Source organism: Octodon degus, unplaced genomic scaffold (assembly GCF_000260255.1).
Source record: "Octodon degus isolate 3935 unplaced genomic scaffold, OctDeg1.0 scaffold00100, whole genome shotgun sequence".
Lineage (NCBI taxonomy): Eukaryota > Metazoa > Chordata > Mammalia > Rodentia > Octodontidae > Octodon > Octodon degus.
This window is the reverse complement of record NW_004524676.1, coordinates 7,893,539-7,912,003: the sequence shown is the minus strand read 5'-3', so window position 1 is coordinate 7,912,003 and position 18,465 is coordinate 7,893,539. Positions and strand designations below refer to the sequence as shown.

The 18,465-nt window shown below is 37.9% G+C and overlaps 1 pseudogene across 1 annotated transcript; it reads right to left on the bottom strand.

Moving 5' to 3' along the window:
• Nucleotides 1–11,354: 11,354 nt before the first annotated feature.
• Nucleotides 11,355–13,397, bottom strand: LOC101565010 (annotated as a pseudogene). The gene has a single exon (XR_192685.2). The product of XR_192685.2 is annotated as a heat shock cognate 71 kDa protein pseudogene (transcript).
• Between the last annotated feature and the right edge of the window lie 5,068 nt (nt 13,398–18,465).

Here is an 18,465-nt window from a genome sequence, read left to right as displayed (position 1 = left end):
CAGAAATTCCTGGGCTAGGACTGGGTCTGGGGTTCCCGGAAGTCGGCAGAAATTCCTACTCGGCGGGAGTGTTGGGGGGGCGGCCCGAGGGGGCGGGAGAGGGTCCGGCCCACGCTGCGCCTGGGCTGGGACTGGTCCCGTGGGCGCAGGGTAGCAGGAAGCTCTCCACACACTCACCGGACCTGGTCTAGGACTCTGGCCTTACTTTTTATACCCTGTAATTACACTTTTCTGCTGGATGTTTAAGACCAAGTTAAACCGAGTCCTATATAACTAAATATGTAACCTTTGCTATCAGACAAGGTCAGTCAAATCCCATCAGGATTTACCTTGGAACCATGTACAGCACCTTGTAGATCTTTTGTCAGTGTCAGCCATGTGGCTGAGTCATGACCATTGCCTGACCAATTTGCTCTCTGTGAAAGCCTGAGAGAATGTTTTCTCTCCATGTCACTCTCCTCAGGCACACTATGCATCATCGATCACTTTCCTCTCTGGCCCCATAATCTCCTTGATCAGAAAATTTGGCACACCACTTAGTTACAGGATGTCACAGCAGAGGTTCTCTTATGTCCTGAGTCCTCACTGATCCTAAAGGGCTAGGGTCAAAATATTGGCTATCTTTTTAGTCCATCTATCTGTCTAATTCTTGCTCTGCAAACTTTAGTTGTTAAACATCCAGAAGAGAAGCTTACTGATATTATTATCCTGTAACAGAAGCAGTTAAGCTTAACATCACTGTCTGTCTGAATATCACATACTTTAGACCTAAAATGAAACTGCTATTTTCCAACAATCATGGGTGTTCTAAAATTTAAATTCCTATAGAATTTTTTAAAAAACTACATTTTTACACAAATATTTAGAAATTAAACCATTGTATTGGTTAGGGTTTTACTTAGAGGAACAGATATAATATAAGGAGCAGATATTAACACAAGATATACAATGTATAAGGAATCACAAGACTGGCTGAGGACAGTGAGCCACAGAGTCAGATGGGGGCATACGCAGAGGGCGTCTGCACACCCCAGACTGAAGAGTTCAGTCCCAAGGTCTGAAGCTCACTGCTGTGCTCCGTGCAAGTCTCTATTCTCAGCTAATGGGTCTGCTACAGAAGGCTGAAGAGTCTACGATGGACCCTGAAAGCACCTGAGACGGAAGGTGAGGATCCAAGCCGGAGGCTGAAGAGTCTGCGCAGCAAGCCAGGCCAGGTGACGAAGTCCAAGCCGAATGTGAAGACTGAAGTTCCTCTGACAAAGTGCAAGATCGACTACTTCCTCAGCCCATTTATATGGTCTCTTTGTGCTGAGTCACTCTGGGGGCAGAGCCAGTTGTTGTCCCGAGCCAGCGGGTCAGTCAACAAAGGTCACCTGGGGGAGGAGCGAGGAATTGAAGAGGGGACAAAGGACAGGAGACACGAGAAATGGAGACAAGACAGGATTCTGATCAAGTCTCGTTTATTTAGGGGAGGTGCTGGGTATATATAGTGGAGGCATAGGGAAATGACGTTGGCAGGTAAAAGGCGCAAGTAACTAGGCAACCACACTGTGACAGGAAGTCCCACCTCTGGGGCATAGCAGGAGATTTATGGGAAATAGGCGGGGTAAGAACTAGGAACCTAGCTCATCAGAGGTAGGGGAGGAGGAACTCAGCATCACTAATGACGCTGATGCATCAAGAGAATTTTATAGGTCGGGGCACTCAGGTGACCATTAAGGGCTATATGGCACGGAGTCATAATGTGGCAGATTCACAGGATTTAGAAAAAGATTCACTTGCAATAGTATTGGAGGCCTGGAGTTATTGTGCCTCTCATAAGTTGTGCCCCAGGGCGGGACCCCCACAGGTGGAACTGGGCCCTGAGTCATCCAGCCAAGTTGACACAATGTATCAACCACTACAGCCATATTCAACATTGTAGCAGTACAATCCTGCTACATTTTGTTTTCCTTGCCCTCATTTACATTTATTACCTTTTTTAAATTTAGATACATTTACTTTAAAGAGAGTATAGCAATAATTGATATATTAGAAGTGGTACACATTTAGAAGACCAAAATGACAGGCTTTACAAGCATGGTTTTAGTATTACACATTGCTGTCCGCAGTGTAGTTCCTTACTTCACAGATATCAGCATATGGAGTTAGTCAGGGTGAGAATTCTACCCATTAACTGTTATTTGCAAAAACCTGATGGAGGTTCTTAGGGCCATTGCCTTAACCATCTTGTTTACATAAATGTATGGTTTTGTCCCTACCATATTTCCTAACTCCTTTCTCTCTCTACGTTACTTAATCTTTAAGTTCTCTCTTTCCATTTAACTGTGTTATATCCTTCAATTTTTATTTCTTCTTTTGAGTTCTTATACTAGAGAGACAATACGATATTTACATACGTGGGTCTGATTTATTTCACTTATGAGTGTAGCTGCAAGTTGCATCCACTTTCCTATGAAGGCTGTGAAATTATTTTTCTTTATAGCTGAAAAAATTCCATCTTTTCCATCATTCCTCAGGTGATGAGTATTTTGGTTGTTTCCAAGATTTGGCTATCACAAATTGTGCTGCTATAAACATAGGTGCACATATATCACTATGATATGAGGTTTTTAGTTCTTTGGGGAAAACTGTCAGAAGGTTGCCCCTTCCTTTTGTTCTTTTCTTTTCTCCTTTCCCTCTTCCCAACTGTTCCTTCCTTTTGATCATTTTCTTTCCCTCTTACTGTATCTATTGTACCATTTAGATTTTATTTACTCTTTCAGGTTCTTACACTAGGGAGACAATACAATATTTATACATGTGAGTCTGATTTATTCCACTTCTGAGTGTGGTCTCTGGTAGCATCCATTTACCTATAAAAGCCTCAAGTTTTTCTTTCTTTATTGCTGAATAGTACCCCATTGTATAAAATACCACACCTTTTTGATCCATTCCTCAGGTAATGGGCACCTGGGTTGTTTTCAAGATTCAACTATGACAAATTGTGCTGTTATAAACATGGATGAACACACAGCACTGTGATATGATGTTTGCAATTGTTCTGGAAAAGTGCCCAGAAGGGGAAGAGGTGGGCTAATTGAGAATGCTAATCCTAGTTTTTTGAGGAATTTCCACACTGATTTCCATAGTGGTTGTACCAGTCTACACTCCCAGCATCAGTGGAGAAGGATTCCTCTTCCCACACAGCCTCCAGCATTTGCTGTTGGTTAATTTCTTGATACTAGCCATTTGTTCTGGGGTAAAATGGAAAATGATAGTTAGCTAACATTTTTTCCCACTGCATGGGTTGTCTTTTATGTCTGTTTGTGATTTCTTTTAATGCATAAAAGTTTTTAGTAAGATGAGATCTTATTAAAAGTTGAGTGATTCTTTGAATTGTTTCCTGTGCAGTTTGGGTTTTGTTCATGAAGTCTCTGGCTACCCCTATTTCTTCAGGATTTCTACCCACTTTCCCTTCTGTAGATGTATAGTTTCTGTTTTAATATTTAGATCTTTGATCTATTTTTACTTTTGCTTACTGTGTGATGATAGACATGTCTCTAATTTTAGTCTTTGGCAGACAGAGAGGCAGTTTTTCTAGCACCATTTATTAAAGAAGCTCTCTTATTCTAGTGAACATCTTGGCTCCTTTGTCAAAGATAAGGAGAACGAGTGTTTGCAGTGGTGTCTGAATGCTCAAATCTGTCCAGTGATCCTCAGCTGTTTTTCCCCCAGTGCCATGCTGATTTTGTCACAGTAACTTTGCAGTATTATTTCAAGTCAGGAATTGAGACGCCTCCTGCCTTGCTTTTCTTGCCCAGGATTGCCTTTACAATCCTAGGTCTCTTCTCCTTCCACATGAACTTCAGGAATGTTTTATTTAATTCTTTTGGATGGGTTAGTGCTGTTTTGATTGGGATTGCATTAAATCTGTATGACAATTTTTGAAATTTTGCCATTTTCACTATGTTGGTTCTTCCTACCCATGAGCAAGTGATATCTTTCCATTTTCTGATATCCTCTTAGATAGCCTTTTTAAGAGTATTGTAATTTTCAATATAAAAAATCCTTTCTTTTCTTTGTTCAATTCTTAAGTATTTCATTTTTTTTTTTGGATGCTATTGTGAATGGTGTAGTTTCCCTAATTTCTCTTTCAATGAGTTTGTTCTTTGTGTACAGGAAAGCTATTGAGTTTTGATTGTTGACTTTGTATCCAGCTACCCAATTGTATTTGGTTATTAAGTCTAGGAGTCTTTTGTGCCAGTGAGATAGCTCAATAGAATAAGTGCTTGCCTGGCAAGCACAAGGGTCTGAGTTCAATCCCTGATTCTGAAAAAAAAAGTCTAGGAGTCTTTTGATGGAGTTTTTGGGGTTTCTCTATAGAGTGTCGTGTCATTTGTGAATAATGACAGCTTAATTTCTTTTTTTTTTTTTTTCGGAACCAGGGATTGAACTCAGATCCTTGTGTTTGCCAGTCACGTGCTTAGCCTACTGAGCCATCTCCCCGGCCCTTGACAGCTTAATTTCTTCCATTCCTATCCTTATTATTTTTATTTCTCTCTCTTCTCTAATTGCTCTGGTTAATTTTTCCACAGCTATGTTGACTAGGAATGGTGATAGTGGATTTCCTTGTCTTGTTCCTGATTTTAGAGTGAAAGCTTTCAATTTTGTCAATTTAGCATAATGTTGACTGTTGGCTTGTCACAGGCGGCTTTCACTAGATTGAGATAGGAAACCATCTATACCAGTTTTCTTAGGGTTTTTATGGTGAATGAGTGCTGGATTTTATCAGAAACATTTTCTGCATCAACTGAGCTGAGCATGTTTTTTGTCTTTGGCTCTATGAGATGGTGTATAACATTATCGGTTTTCATATGTTGGACCATACCTGCATATGTTGGACCATACCTGCATTGCTATTGTAAATCCCACCTGGTTATGGTGTATACACTTCTTGTTTGTAATTTTATTTTTTAATTTAATTTAATTTAATTTTGAATAGTAAAAATAAGTAGCAGAAACAAAGACAAAAACATGGTAACATACAACAGTACATACATTACAGATTTTCAAAACAAGAATACCTAATTAACAATGGTTGTTCCATTATCTATTTTTATCATCAAATCTATTGCTCAGCTTAACAGATACAGTTATGAAAGATGGGACAAATAATTGAATATTACCACTTGCTTTCAAGAAACCTTAATTTTTTTTTCTTGTCTTTTTTTCTTTTTTTTTTAATTATTTTAATGAGAATGTCTTAGTTACTCTTCTCTCATTGCTAGGACAAATACCCAACACCCAAATTGAAGGAAGGAAAGGTTTATCTAGCTCACAGTTACTGGGGGTTTCTGTCCATATTCAGCTGGCTCCAAGGCAGAGCACGCAAGGCAGAGAGCAACCTTTCATGGTGGAGGCAAAGAGCAAGAGAGCAAGGAAGAGGTAGCAGCAGCTCAAGCCACTTGCTTCTCTTCCCACCTTACATTGCAATGCAGATTACCTGCCCCAGGGCCGGTGCAGCACCCACACCCACAATAATCACAAGCTCCAGAAGCCACCCTATGACCCCATGAGGTTTTGGGGGGACAACTACACACAAACCATAACAGACAGTATAGTAATGACTGTGAAGACATTAGAAATGGTGCAAGTTTAGAAGACCATGCTGAGAGGTGTTCAAGCCTGGTTCTTCTGTTGCACATTGCTGTCCTCTGTGTCATCACTTGGATCACAGATATCAGCATACAGAGTCAGTCAAGGTGAAAATTCTCCACATTAACTGCTATTTTCAGAAAATAATGGAAATTATTAGTTCAGCCATCCTGTATATGTGCTTGCATGTTTTTCACCCTTTTTCCTATCTTTTCTTCTTTCTCTCATCTTCATTGCTTAATCCTTAGGTTCAGTTTCTCTCTGTTATACTGGGTCTATTATGCTTTTCAGGTTTTACCTCTTCTTTCAGGTTCTTACACTAGGAAGACAATCTGATTATTTCACTCCTGAGTAAAGCCTCTCATTACATCGACTTAGCTATAAAGGCTGGAAGTTTGTCTTTTTTCATAGCTGAGTAATGCTCCCTATGAAAATACCACATCATTTCATCCACTCCTCAGGTGATGGTGTCTTGGTTGCTTCCAAGATTTGGCTATGACAAATTGTGCTGTGATAAACATGGGGACACATATATCATTGTGGTATGATGTTTTCAGTTCTTTTGGGAAAGTACCCAGAAGGGGAACAAGTGGGTTGAATGGGATTTCCAGTCCGTTTTCTGAAGAGTCTCCACACTGGTTTCCATACAGATTGTACCAGTCTACATTTCCACCAACAGTGGAGAAGGGTTCCTTTTTCACCATAGCCTCTCCGCATTTGCTATTAGTTGATATCTTTTTGATAACCATTCTTTCAGAGCTAAGATTTTATCTCAATGTTGTTTTAATTTGCATTTCTCAAATGACCGGTGTTGTGGCACATTTTCTCATGTATTTATTTGCCATTTGTATTTCTTCTCCTGAGAAATGTGTATTCATCTCATGCCCATTTTTGGACTGGGTCTTAAAATTTTGAGGCCATAACTTTTTTTGGTCTTTATATATTCTAGATAGAAGACCTGTGTCTGAATGATTATTTGTTCATTTTTTCTCAATTTGTAGGATGTCTTTTCACTCTGTTCATGATTTTTTTTGACATGCAGAAACTTCTCAATAAGATGACATCCCAGTTGTTGATTCTTTGGAGTATTTAACTTGCAGTTCAGTTTTTGTTCATGAACTGTCTGCCTACTCCTATGTCTTCAAGATTTCCACCTACTTTCTCTTCCAGGAGCTTTAGTGTTTCTGTCTTCATATTTAGATCTTTAATCCATTTTAACTTTAGTTTAATGCATAGTGACAGATACAGGTCTAGTTTGAGTTTTCAGCATATGGACTGCCAGTTTTTCTATCACCATTTGTTAAAGAAGCTATCGTTGTTCCAGTGAATATGTTTGACCCCTTTGGCAAAGATAAGATGGCTGGGTGTGTTTGTAGTTGTATCTGCATCTTCTAGTTGGTTCTATTATCCTTCAGTCTGTTGGGGGTTTTTTGTTTGTTTGGGCGGTTTTTTTGTTGTTGGTTTTTTTTGTTTTGGTTTGGTTTGGGGTTTTTTTGCCAATACCGTGGTGATTTTATCACAGTAGCTTTGTAGTACAATTTCAAGTCAGGAATTATAATGCCTCCTGCCTTTCCTTTGTTGCCCTTTGCTATTCAAGGTCTTTTCTGCTTCCAAATAATTTTTAAGAATGTTTTCTCTAACTCTGTGAGGTACATTGATAGTATTTTGATATGGATTGAATTAAATCTATGTAACAATTTTGGGAATATGGCCATTTTCGCAATGTTGGTTCTTCCTATCCTGGAGTAAGGAATATCTTTCCATTATCTGAAATCCTCTTCAGTATCTTATGTAATTGTAATTGTCATTGTATAGATCTTTTACTTCCTTAATTAGATTAATTCCTAGGTATTCCTCTTTTATTTGGATTCTATTGTGAACATTACTGTTTCTCCAATTTCTCTCTCAGGGTGTTGGTTATTTGTTTAGAGGAATGCTATTAATTTGGTGGTATTGACATTGTAACCTGCTATGCTATTGAATTTGTTTATTAGTTCTAGGAGCTCCTTGGTGGAGATTTTTGGTCTTCCAGGCAAAATATCGTGTCATCTGTGAATAGTGATAGTTTAACTTCTTATTTACCTATTCTTATTCACTTTATTTCTCTCTGTTCTCTAATGGCTCCAGCTAATGATTCCAGGACTATCTTGAACAGCAGTGGTGACAATGCATATCCTAGTCTTGTACCTGATTTGAGAGTAAAAGATTTCAGTTTTTCCCCATTTAGAATTATGTTGACCTTTTGGTTTGTCATAGATGGCTTTTATTAGGTTGAGGTACAGGCCATCTATTCCAATTTTCTGTAGGGCTTTGATCATGAACGAGTGTTGGACTTTGTCAAAAGCCTTCTCTTCATCAACTAAAATGATCATGTAGTCTGTGGTTTTGGCCCTGTTAATATAGTGTATTACATTTATTGATTTGCATATGTTGAACCATCCTTGAATCCCTGGGATGAATCCTACCTAGTCATGGTGTATAATCTTTTTTTTTCTTGGTATAATTTTCTTGATGATTTGCTGTATTCCATTTGCTAGGATTTTATTGTGGATTTTTGCCACCATGTTCATGAGGGAGATTGGCCTGTAGTTCTCTGTTTTGGTTGAATCTTTCTCTGGCTTTGGTATCAGTATAATACTTGCTTCCAGGAATGATTTTGGGAGTATTACTTCCTTTCCAATTTTATTGAAGAGTTTGAGGAGTATTGGGATTAAATCTTCTCTAAATTTCTTGTAAAATTCAGCTGTGAATCCATCTGGACCTAGGCTTTCCTTTGTTAGCAAGTTTTTTAATTACATTTTCAATTTCATTGGCTGATATTGGGTTCTTCAGAGTTTTTAAATTTTCTTAATTCAGTTTTGGTAATTTGTACCTATCTAGAAATATGTCCATTTCTTCTATGCCTTTGATTCTGTGAGAGTGAAGATTTTCAAAATAGCTATTGATAATCTTCTGAATTTCCACAGGATCTGTAGTAGTTTCACCCTTTTTATTCCTTAGTGCTTGAATTTATTTTTTCTTTCCTCTCTTTGAAGAGGTTGGCTAGGGGTTATCAATTTTATTTAATCTTTCAGAAGTGAACCAGCTTTTTCACTTATTAATTCTTTGTAATGTTTTCTTTGTTTCAGTTGCATTAATTTCTGCTCTAATCTGTATAATTTCCTCCCATTTTTGGGCTTTGGGCTTGTTTTACTCTTATTTTTCTAGAAGCTTTAGGTGCTATATTAGGTATTTGTTCTTGTTCTGTTTTCCTAGTGTGTGAGTTCACACTAGGAAAAATATATGCTATAATTTTTCTTCTGAAAATGGTTTTCCTTGCTTTCCACAAATTCTGGTAAATTGTGCTTAAATTTTTGTTGGATTGTAGATATTTTTTAATTTCTTGTTTAATTTCATCTGTAACTCATTGGTTGCTGAGAAGGATGTTATTTAATTTTCATATGTTTATGGGGTTTTGTGGGTTTTGTCATTAATTTCCTATCTCATTGCACTGTGATCAGATAATATGTATGGAATAATTTCTGTTTTCTTGCATATACTTCAGCATGACCTATGGACTAGTATGTGTTCTGTTTTAGAAAACATTCCACATGCAGCTGAAAATAATGTGTATTCAGATCTTTTGGGGTGGAACACTGTATACGTCCACTAAGTCTATTTGTTCAAAGGTTTGGTTCTTTCTGCTACCTCTTTGCTAATTTTATGTCTGCTTGTCCTATCTTTTTCAGATAATGGGTGTTAAGGTCCCCTGTTAATATTTTGATATTGGTTATTAGATTTTTCATGTCCATTAATATTTGTCTTATATAGTTGGGTTCTCCCATATTTGATGCATATATATTTATTAGTGTTACCTCTTCCTCTTGAATTTTTCCCTAACCAGTATGTAGTGACCTTCTTTATCTTATTTAATCATTCTTGGTTTGAAGTTCAGATTATCTGTGAACAGGATAGCTACCCCTGTTTTTTTCTGATGTCCTAGAGCATGTGGTATTGTTTTCCATCCTTTGACTTTTAGCCTATGAATTTCTTTATGGATTAAATGTTTTTTCTTGTATACAGAATATTGTTGGATTTTGTTTCTTAATCCACTCTGCCAATATATTTCTTTTCATTGGTGAATTGAGTCCATTTGCATTGGTGGTTATAATTGATATGTATTTACTCATGTTTGTCATCTTATTTTCTTCTTGTTGATTTCCTACTTTCCCCCCTGTATTTAATTGCTTGCCTTGTTTGGTGTGTTTTTTTGTTGTTTTTGTTTTGTGCATTGTCTCACTATGCAGCTCAGACTCATAATGATCCTCCTGATTTCTGCCTCCCTAGTGCTGGGATTACAGGCATGCACCACCACATCTGGACTAAAAAGCTAATCATGCCTCAAAACCATGGCTCTTTTCTTTTTTTCTTTTTTCTTTTTCTTTTTCTTTTTTCTTTTTCTTTTTCTTTTCTTTTTCTTTTTTTTTTTTTTTTTTGTTGTTGTTACTATATGAGGGGTTGAACTCAGGACCTTATGTTTGCCAGGCAGGCACTTATTCTGCTGAGCTATCTTCCCAGCCCCTTGGTGCATTCTTTACGTTGTCATTCTTGGAATTTTGGTCATTTTGATCCCCTCTAGAATATATTTCAGTACTCTGTGTAGGTTTGGTTTGTTGTCATGAATTTCTTTAGTTGTTCTTTGTCACAGATGTATTTTACTTCTCCATTAAACTTGAAAGAGAGTTTTTCAGGGCATATTAGCTTGGGTTGGAATTTGCTTTCTTGTAGAACTTGAAATACTTTGCTTCATGCTCTTCTTGAACTGATGGTTTGTGAAGAGAAATCTGCTGCTACTATAATGAGTTTTCAAGATGTGATCTGTTTCTTTTTTCTAGCAGCTTTTAGTATGTTGTTCTTGTGCTGAATTTCTGAGATCTTGATTATAATATGCCTGGGTGTAGTTTTAATTGGATTGATATTATTTAGAGTTCTATATGCCTTGGTTACCTGAATGTCAGATTGTTTCCCCATATTTGGAACATTTTCTGCTGTTACTTTCACCCATACGCTTTTTTATGACATTTGTGTTGGCTCCTTCTTTTTCATTCATGCCTATTAGTCTTATGTTGTTCATTTTTGCATTGTCTTGAAGCTGTCAATTATTATTTCCTGGACCTTAGTTGTTTCTAAGAGATCTTTCCATACCTTTTCACTAGCTGCAATGGTATCTTCAAAGTCTGAAAGTTCATCTTCACTTTCTTCTCCTCCCACCCCCCGGCTGGTTCAGGGAGGGCTGGAACAGTTCGTGGTGCTGGGGATCAAATCGTCATGACCTGTGCCTGCCTAAGGTTTCCTAAGCAAGTGCTTTCAACCACTGAGCTGTCTCACCAGCACTGGATCTTCACTTTCATTCCAACTTGTGATGGAGTTTTTAAATTCCTGTATATATCTTTAAATCTGCTTTATGCATTCTATTTCTCTCCTATATTGCTCATTTAAGGTTTCCATCATTGTTCTATCCTCTATTTTTTATCAATGTCTTCTTTAGAAATGCTTTATAATTCTTTCATTGAAGTTATCGTTTCTTTTTTTACTTGGGAGATTATTTCTTTTTTGCCAGTTTAAATATTTATTGAAGACATTTGCATTTTCACTTATAGTGCAGTGCTTACAGTGCAATGCAATGCTTCCCTGTGTACATGTTCCATTATTCAAGTATTGAGAATGCCCAGTACTTCACTATAGCAGCTCACCTTTAACTGCTACAGGATTTGCTACAAATTTAGGTCCTTCAATTTTATTGGTTGTGGAAGAATGCTATATTTATATTTAAAGTTGGCTTAATCAACCTCTTCAATGGTGGGCCCTGAGGAAGCACCAGCAGGGGGAGGAGCTCCTCCACCAGGGAAGCCCCAGGCATTCCTCCAGGCCTGCCACCTGCACTCTGGTAGAGCTTGGTGATGATGGGATGGCAGACTTTCTCCAGCTCCTTCTGCTGATGTTCACATTCTTCTTTCTCCGCAGTCTGATTCTTATCCAGCCAGTTGATGATCTCATTGCACTTGTCAAGAATCTTTTGTTTATCTTCATCATTAATCTTGCCTTGAAGCTTCTCATCTTCAACTGTTGCTTTCATATTGAAAGCGTAGAACTCCAATGAGTTCTTGGAGGACACTTTGTCCCTTTGCTTCTCATCTTCAGCCTTGTACTTCTCTGCTTCCTGGGCCATACGTTCTATGTCCTCCTTGCTCAAACAGCCCTTATCATTAGTGATGATAATCTTGTTCTCTTTTCCTGTACTTTTATTGACTGCAGAAACACTGAGGATACCATTGGCATCAATATCAAAAGTTACTTCAGTCTGAGGAACACCACAGGGTGCGGGAGGTATGCCTGTGAGTTCAAACTTACCAAGCAGGTTGTTATTCTTGGTCATGGCTCACTCACCTTCATATACCTGCATGAGCATGCCAGGGTGGCTGTCTGAGGAGGTAGTGAAGGTCTGGGTCTGCTTGGTAGGAATGGTGTTATTGCACTTAATGAGGACTGTCATGACACCACCAGCAGTTTCAATACCAAGAGAAAGAGGAGTGACATCCAACAGTAGCAAATCTTGGACATTTTCAGACTTGTCTCCAGATAAAATGGCTGCCTGAACAGCTGCACCATAAGCAACAGCCTCATCAGGATTGATGCTCTTATTCAATTCTTTTCCATTGAAGAAATCTTGCAAAAGCTTCTGGATCTTGGGGATATGGGTAGAACCACCCACTAGGACAATATCATGGATCTGAGACTTGTCCAGTTTAGCATCTCGAAGAGCCTTCTCCACAGGGTCCAGAGGGCCACGGAACAGGTCAGCATTCAACTCTTCAAACCGAGCATGAGTAATGGAGGTGTAGAAATCAATTCCTTCATAGAGGGAATCAATCTCAATACTGGCTTGGGTGCTGGAAGAAAGGGTTCTCTTAGCTCGCTCACATGCAGTACGCAAACAGCGGACAGCTCTTTTGTTCTCACTGATGTCCTTCTTGTGCTTGTGCTTGAATTCAGCAATGAAATGATTGACCATTCGATTGTCAAAATCTTCTCCACCTAAGTGGGTGTCTCCAGCTGTAGATTTCACTTCAAAGATTCCGTCTTCAATAGTGAGGATTGACACATCAAAAGTGCCACCTCCTAAGTCAAAAATCAGCACATTTCTTTCAGCTCCAACCTTTTTGTCTAAGCAGTAAGCAATAGCAGCAGCAGTTGGTTCGTTGATAATTCTAAGTACATTAAGACCAGCAATAGTTCCAGCATCTTTGGTTGCCTGACGCTGAGAGTCATTGAAGTAAGTTGGCACAGTGACCGCAGCATTGGTAACAGTCTTGCCTAGATAAGCTTCTGCAATCTCCTTCATCTCTGTCAGCACCACAGAAGACACCTCTTCTGGGTAGAAGCTCTTTGTCTCTTCTTTGTATCCTACTTGAACCTTGGGCCTGCCTGCATCATTCACCACCATGAAGGGCCAGTGCTTCATATCAGACTGAACAACAGCATCATCAAATCTACGTCCAATCAGACATTTAGCATCAAAAACTGTGTTGGTGGGGTTCATAGCCACTTGATTTTTTTGCAGCATCTCCAATCAGTCGCTCGGTGTCAGTGAAAGCGACATAGCTTGGAGTGGTTAGATTTCCCTAATCATTAGCAATTATCTCCACCTTTCCGTGCTGGAAGACAGCCACACAGGAGTAGGTGGTGCCAAGATCAATGCCAACTGCAGGTCCTTTCAACATGGTTGCTTGTGTAAAGGCCTGGCTGTGCTAGTGAAGATGGCACGCAAGAAGCCCCTCACCTACCGGCGCATTCAATGAGCTGGGAGATTATTTCTGATCTGATTTCCTCTACACATTTCTGAAGTTGTTTCTTTACTTCAGTTGCTATTATTTCAGAGATTTCAGGCGTGTGGCTTCCAATTTCTTCTATGCCAGTGTATCCTGCATTTGTTCTGTGTGTGCTTGGGCCTGAAAATGAATTTTGCTCCTTCTTTTTTGCCATTTTTTATTTCAGAGAGAGGTGTTTATTTTGATTTCTGCAATGCCTTCTTTGTGAAAGTTGGATAGTAGTTAGCCAAATCACTGCAATCAGAGCCTCTCTGTAAAGAGTCTGTTCTTTAGGTATCTGTCAGAGATTCTCGTTTTTTGTGTGTTCCAAAATTTTGCATTCTCTATTGATTGAGAGTGAGATACCGATTTCTGTTTGGCACTGCTCTCCATCCTTCAGTATAGGGTTTTGGTGAGGTTATTACCCAAGCACCTTCTAATATTATTACCTAAGGGAGAACATGTAGCTAAGGTAGATATGGTTTTCTATTTGCAGTAGTACAATTAGCAATACTATTGACAGTGAAATTGGTAGTGAAATTTAGAAATTGACAAACTTTTGTAATTAATGGGTTTGTACTTTAGATAATATGGGCAAATATTATTGCTGTATAACAAAGCAGTTCTTAACCTGGGGATTTATATTTAAGTTAGTTCCCCTGAGTTCTGTCTGAGCACCTCATCTTCATGTACGTGGAGTCCTTCAGGCAGACTAGCTCATCCCAGTTACCTGCTGCCACCTCTGTGCTTCAACGATGTTTCTGTAGGTCTGGGTCTTGGTCTGGGCCCCCATGAGGCCTAGCAGTATGCCTCAGCTCACCAGGTCCAGATCTACTGAACTTAAACTCAACCACAGGCCTGGCTTGCATCTGGCTACTGTGCTCTGCTCCTTCCTGCTCCAACCCTTCAACATAGACCCATTGGGCTTTGCTGGTTGCTGAGCTCCACAGCTCCTTCTGGGCTTGGTGCACTGAAGTGGAGTGGACCCCCTGGGCCCTGCCAGCTGCTGGGCTCCAAGGCTCCTTCCAGGTGTAGTCCATGAAGTGGAGTGCACCCACTGGGCACCATTGGCTCTATCCCATGAAACAGCACTGGAGAGAGCCTCGCAGACAGCAGGACCTGGTCTGAGGGGCCTGGGGAGTGCGAAATCTACCTACTTATGACCAATCTGGGTACTAAACTCAGAGCTCCTGAATACACTTCTTGATGATTTATTGAATTCCCTCATATCTTGTTGAAGATTTTTACATCTATGTTCATTAGGGAGATTGGGCTATAGTTCTATAGTTCTCTATTTTTGGTTGGGTCTTTCTCTGGTTTTGATATCAGTGTAATACTTGCCTTCAGAAATGAGTTAGGGAGAATTGCTTCCTTTTTAATTTCATTGAAGAGTTTTAGGAGTATTAGCATTGAATCTTATCTAAATTTCTTGTAGAATTCAACTGTGTATTCATCAGGCTCTAGATTTTTCTTTGTTGGTAAGTTCTTAATTGCACTTTCAATTTCATTAACTGATATTGGATTATTCAGAATTTTTATATTTTCCTGATTCAGCTTTGGTAATTCATCTGTTTCTAGAAATCTGCCAATTTCTTCTCTGATTCCCAGCCTATGAGAGTAATGATTTTTGAAGAAGTTTTTTATGATCTTCTGAATTTTCACAGAATCTGAAATGATTTTACCCTTATCATTCTACAATGAATTAATTTGTCTTTTTTCTTTTTTGATAAGGTTAGCTAGGAATGTATAATTTTATTTATTCTTTCAAAGAAGTAACTCTTCAGTCTTGTATTATTTTCTTGGTCTCTATTGTGTTAATTTCTACTCTGATCTGTATAATTTCCTTCCTTCTGTGGGCTTTGGTTTTGTCTTGCTCTTCTTTATCTAGAAGCTTAAGGTGTAGCATTAGGTTTTTTATTTGTGCTTTTTCTGTTTTCTTACTGAGAGACTTCACCACTACATATTTTCCTCTTAGGACTGCTTTCATTGTTTCCCATAAACTCCAGTGTCTTTCTTCTCATTTAGTTGTCAATATTGTTTAATTTCTTCCTTTATTTCATTTGTGACCCATTGGTTGTTTAAGAAGGTTACTTAATTTCCATGTGTTTATGGAGATTCTGTGATTTCTTTTGTCATCAACTTTCAATTTCATTGCATATGGTCAGATAATATGCATGGGATAATTTCAATTCCTTTACATTTACTTAAGCATATTCTGTGGGCTAAAACGTGGTCTATTTTTGAGAACATCCCATGTTTAGCTGAGAATAATGTGTATTCTGATGATGTGAAGTGTAACCGTCTAAAAATATTCACTAAGTCCATTTGCTCACAGTTTTGGTTCAGTTCTGCTATTTCTTTGCTAACTTATATCTAACTGATCTATTCTCTTTGAGATGATGTGGTATTATAGTCTCCAGTAATAACTGTGTCGTTGCTTATTTAGTTTTTCATGTTTAATGATAATTTTCTTGTATAGTTAGGTGCTCCCATATTTGGTGCATACATATTTATGATTATTAATTGTTCCTCTTGCAGTTTTCCCCTAACAAATATGTAATGACCTTCTTTATCTCTTTTGGTCATTCTTGGTTTGAAGTGCTCATTTTATTTAAACAGGATAGTTTCCACTAATTTTTTCTGGGTTCCTGTTGCATGGAAGATTGTTTTCCATCATTTTATCTCTAGTCTATAAATTTGTTTTTATATTAAACATGTTTCTTCTTTATAGTAGATTGTTGAATGTTGTTTCTTGATCCACTCTACCAGTCAACTTCTTTTGATTGGTGAATTGAGGCCACTTATATTGATGGCTATAACTGATATGTATTGGCTTATCTTTGCCATAGTATTTTCCTACTGTTGGCTCCATGTTTTTCCCCGCCATTTAATTGCTTGCCCTGCCTGGTGGTTTATGTTTTGTTTTGTTTTGTTTTTTTTTATTCTTGACATCGTGGTTACTTTTATCTCTGCCTAGAATATCTTTCAGTACTCTTTCTAAGGTTGGTTTGGTAGTCATAAATTTCTTCAGCAATTCTTTGTCATACTCTTCTCCATTAATCTAATGGAGATTTTAAATCTAATGAAGATTTTACTTTTCCATTAATTTTGAAAGATAGTTTTCCGGGTATATCAGTCTGGGTAGGAAGGGATTTTTTGTCTTTTGTTTTTGCAGGAATTGAAATACTTCAAGCTCTTCTTGACTTGAGAGTTTGCTTAAAATAATCTATTCTCAGGCCAGCCAGATAGCTCAGCAGATTAAAGCACCTGCTTAAGCAGATGTAGGGAGCAGGGTTTGATCCCACATGTGCCATGCAGGCCCCATCCCCTGGGTGCACTGAGACAGTGATTAAGAGTGGGCTTGGTGGTGCGCGCCTATAATCCCGGCACTTGGAAGGCTGAAAACTGGAGGATCACTATGAGTCCGATCTGTGCAATGAGACCCCTGTAGACCTTGTACTAAATACAAAAATAAATAAATAAATAAATAAATAATCTATTCTCATGGGCTTTCCTTTATGAGTGATGTTTCTTTTCTCTAACTGCTTTTAATACTCAGTTCCTTTGTTTAATTTCTGGAATCTTGACTGCATATCTTGGTGATTTTGTGTGTGTGTATGTGGAACAAAGGATCGAACTCAGACCCTAGTGCTTGCCAGGCAAGCGCTTTTTCTTCTGAGCTATTTCCCTGGCCCCTCTTGATGAATTTTTAATTTGGCCATGGATGTTTGGAGTTCTGTATGCTTCATGCATCTGAATGACAAATTCTTTATCCACACTGGGAAGTTTCCTGTCATTATTTCATTGAATGATTTTTTTCAGGGCTGTGTGTTATTTCCAGCTCTCTAATGACCTAAATCAGTCTTATGTTGTTATTCTTCTTTGCTTCATCTGGTATCACTGGGATTGATTTTTTATGATCTCTTGCTATTTTTAATAACATTTTCTTTTTATGATAACTAGCTACAATTCTACCTTCAAGATCTGAAATTCTATCCTGTCCTTCATTCAATCTGCTGATACTGTTGATATAGGTTTTAAGCTCTTGAATTTGTTTTGATCTCTTTCATGGATTCCATTTCTTTCCTGTGTTAGGCATTTGTTTCCATCATTTTTCTATGGATATCTATCATTTTGTCTGTGTATTCTCTAATATCTTTGATCTTAAGCATTACTTCTTTCTGTACCTGAGAGATTTTTTTTGAAGCATCACATATTTAATGTCAGAAAGTTCAAATTGAAGTACAAAAATTAACACATGATTTCAACATTAAAAACTATTAATACTTATTCAAATACAATGAATATCAAAAACATAAATGAAGTATAACTATAAAAACAAATATGTAACAGCAAAATTATAATTTATTTCTGTAACAAATAATTAACTAAAATATTTATAGCTATTTTCAAGGACCACAATGGTAGACTGTGTTGTCTTTAGTACTGCATAAAATTAGCATCTTAATCATTTTTCTCATCATTTCTTTCTACCTAATATATAAGCGGTCCAAACTCCAATACAGATAGTGCTCCTTGGTTATCATATTTAGTTATAAGTATTATTTTCAAGTGTCTTAATATTTGTGAAAATTTTACAAAGCAGTTACACAGAAAACTACTGGGATCTACTGCCCACTCAGAAATTACAAGAAAATTCCACACAGTTTGCAAACCACTGAGTAACTTTTCAAATGTTGCCTTTTTTATAAATTCAACAACTCTGCTATTCTGAATTATAGCTGATGTTTAATGTGCTAGGATATATCATTTTTAAAGCCAAATGTGTACACCCGATTCTAAAATACCACAGTATTTTACTTTGCATGCTTTACACAAAGTAATTTCCGTACTGTTAACAGATTTTCTTCAGAAGAATAAGGCCTGATTGGAGACATACAGTCGCTGTCCAACATGGCTGCCATTAACAAGTGACACTGCTGGTGACAAGGGATAGCCTGGATAAGAATAAGGCCTTGAC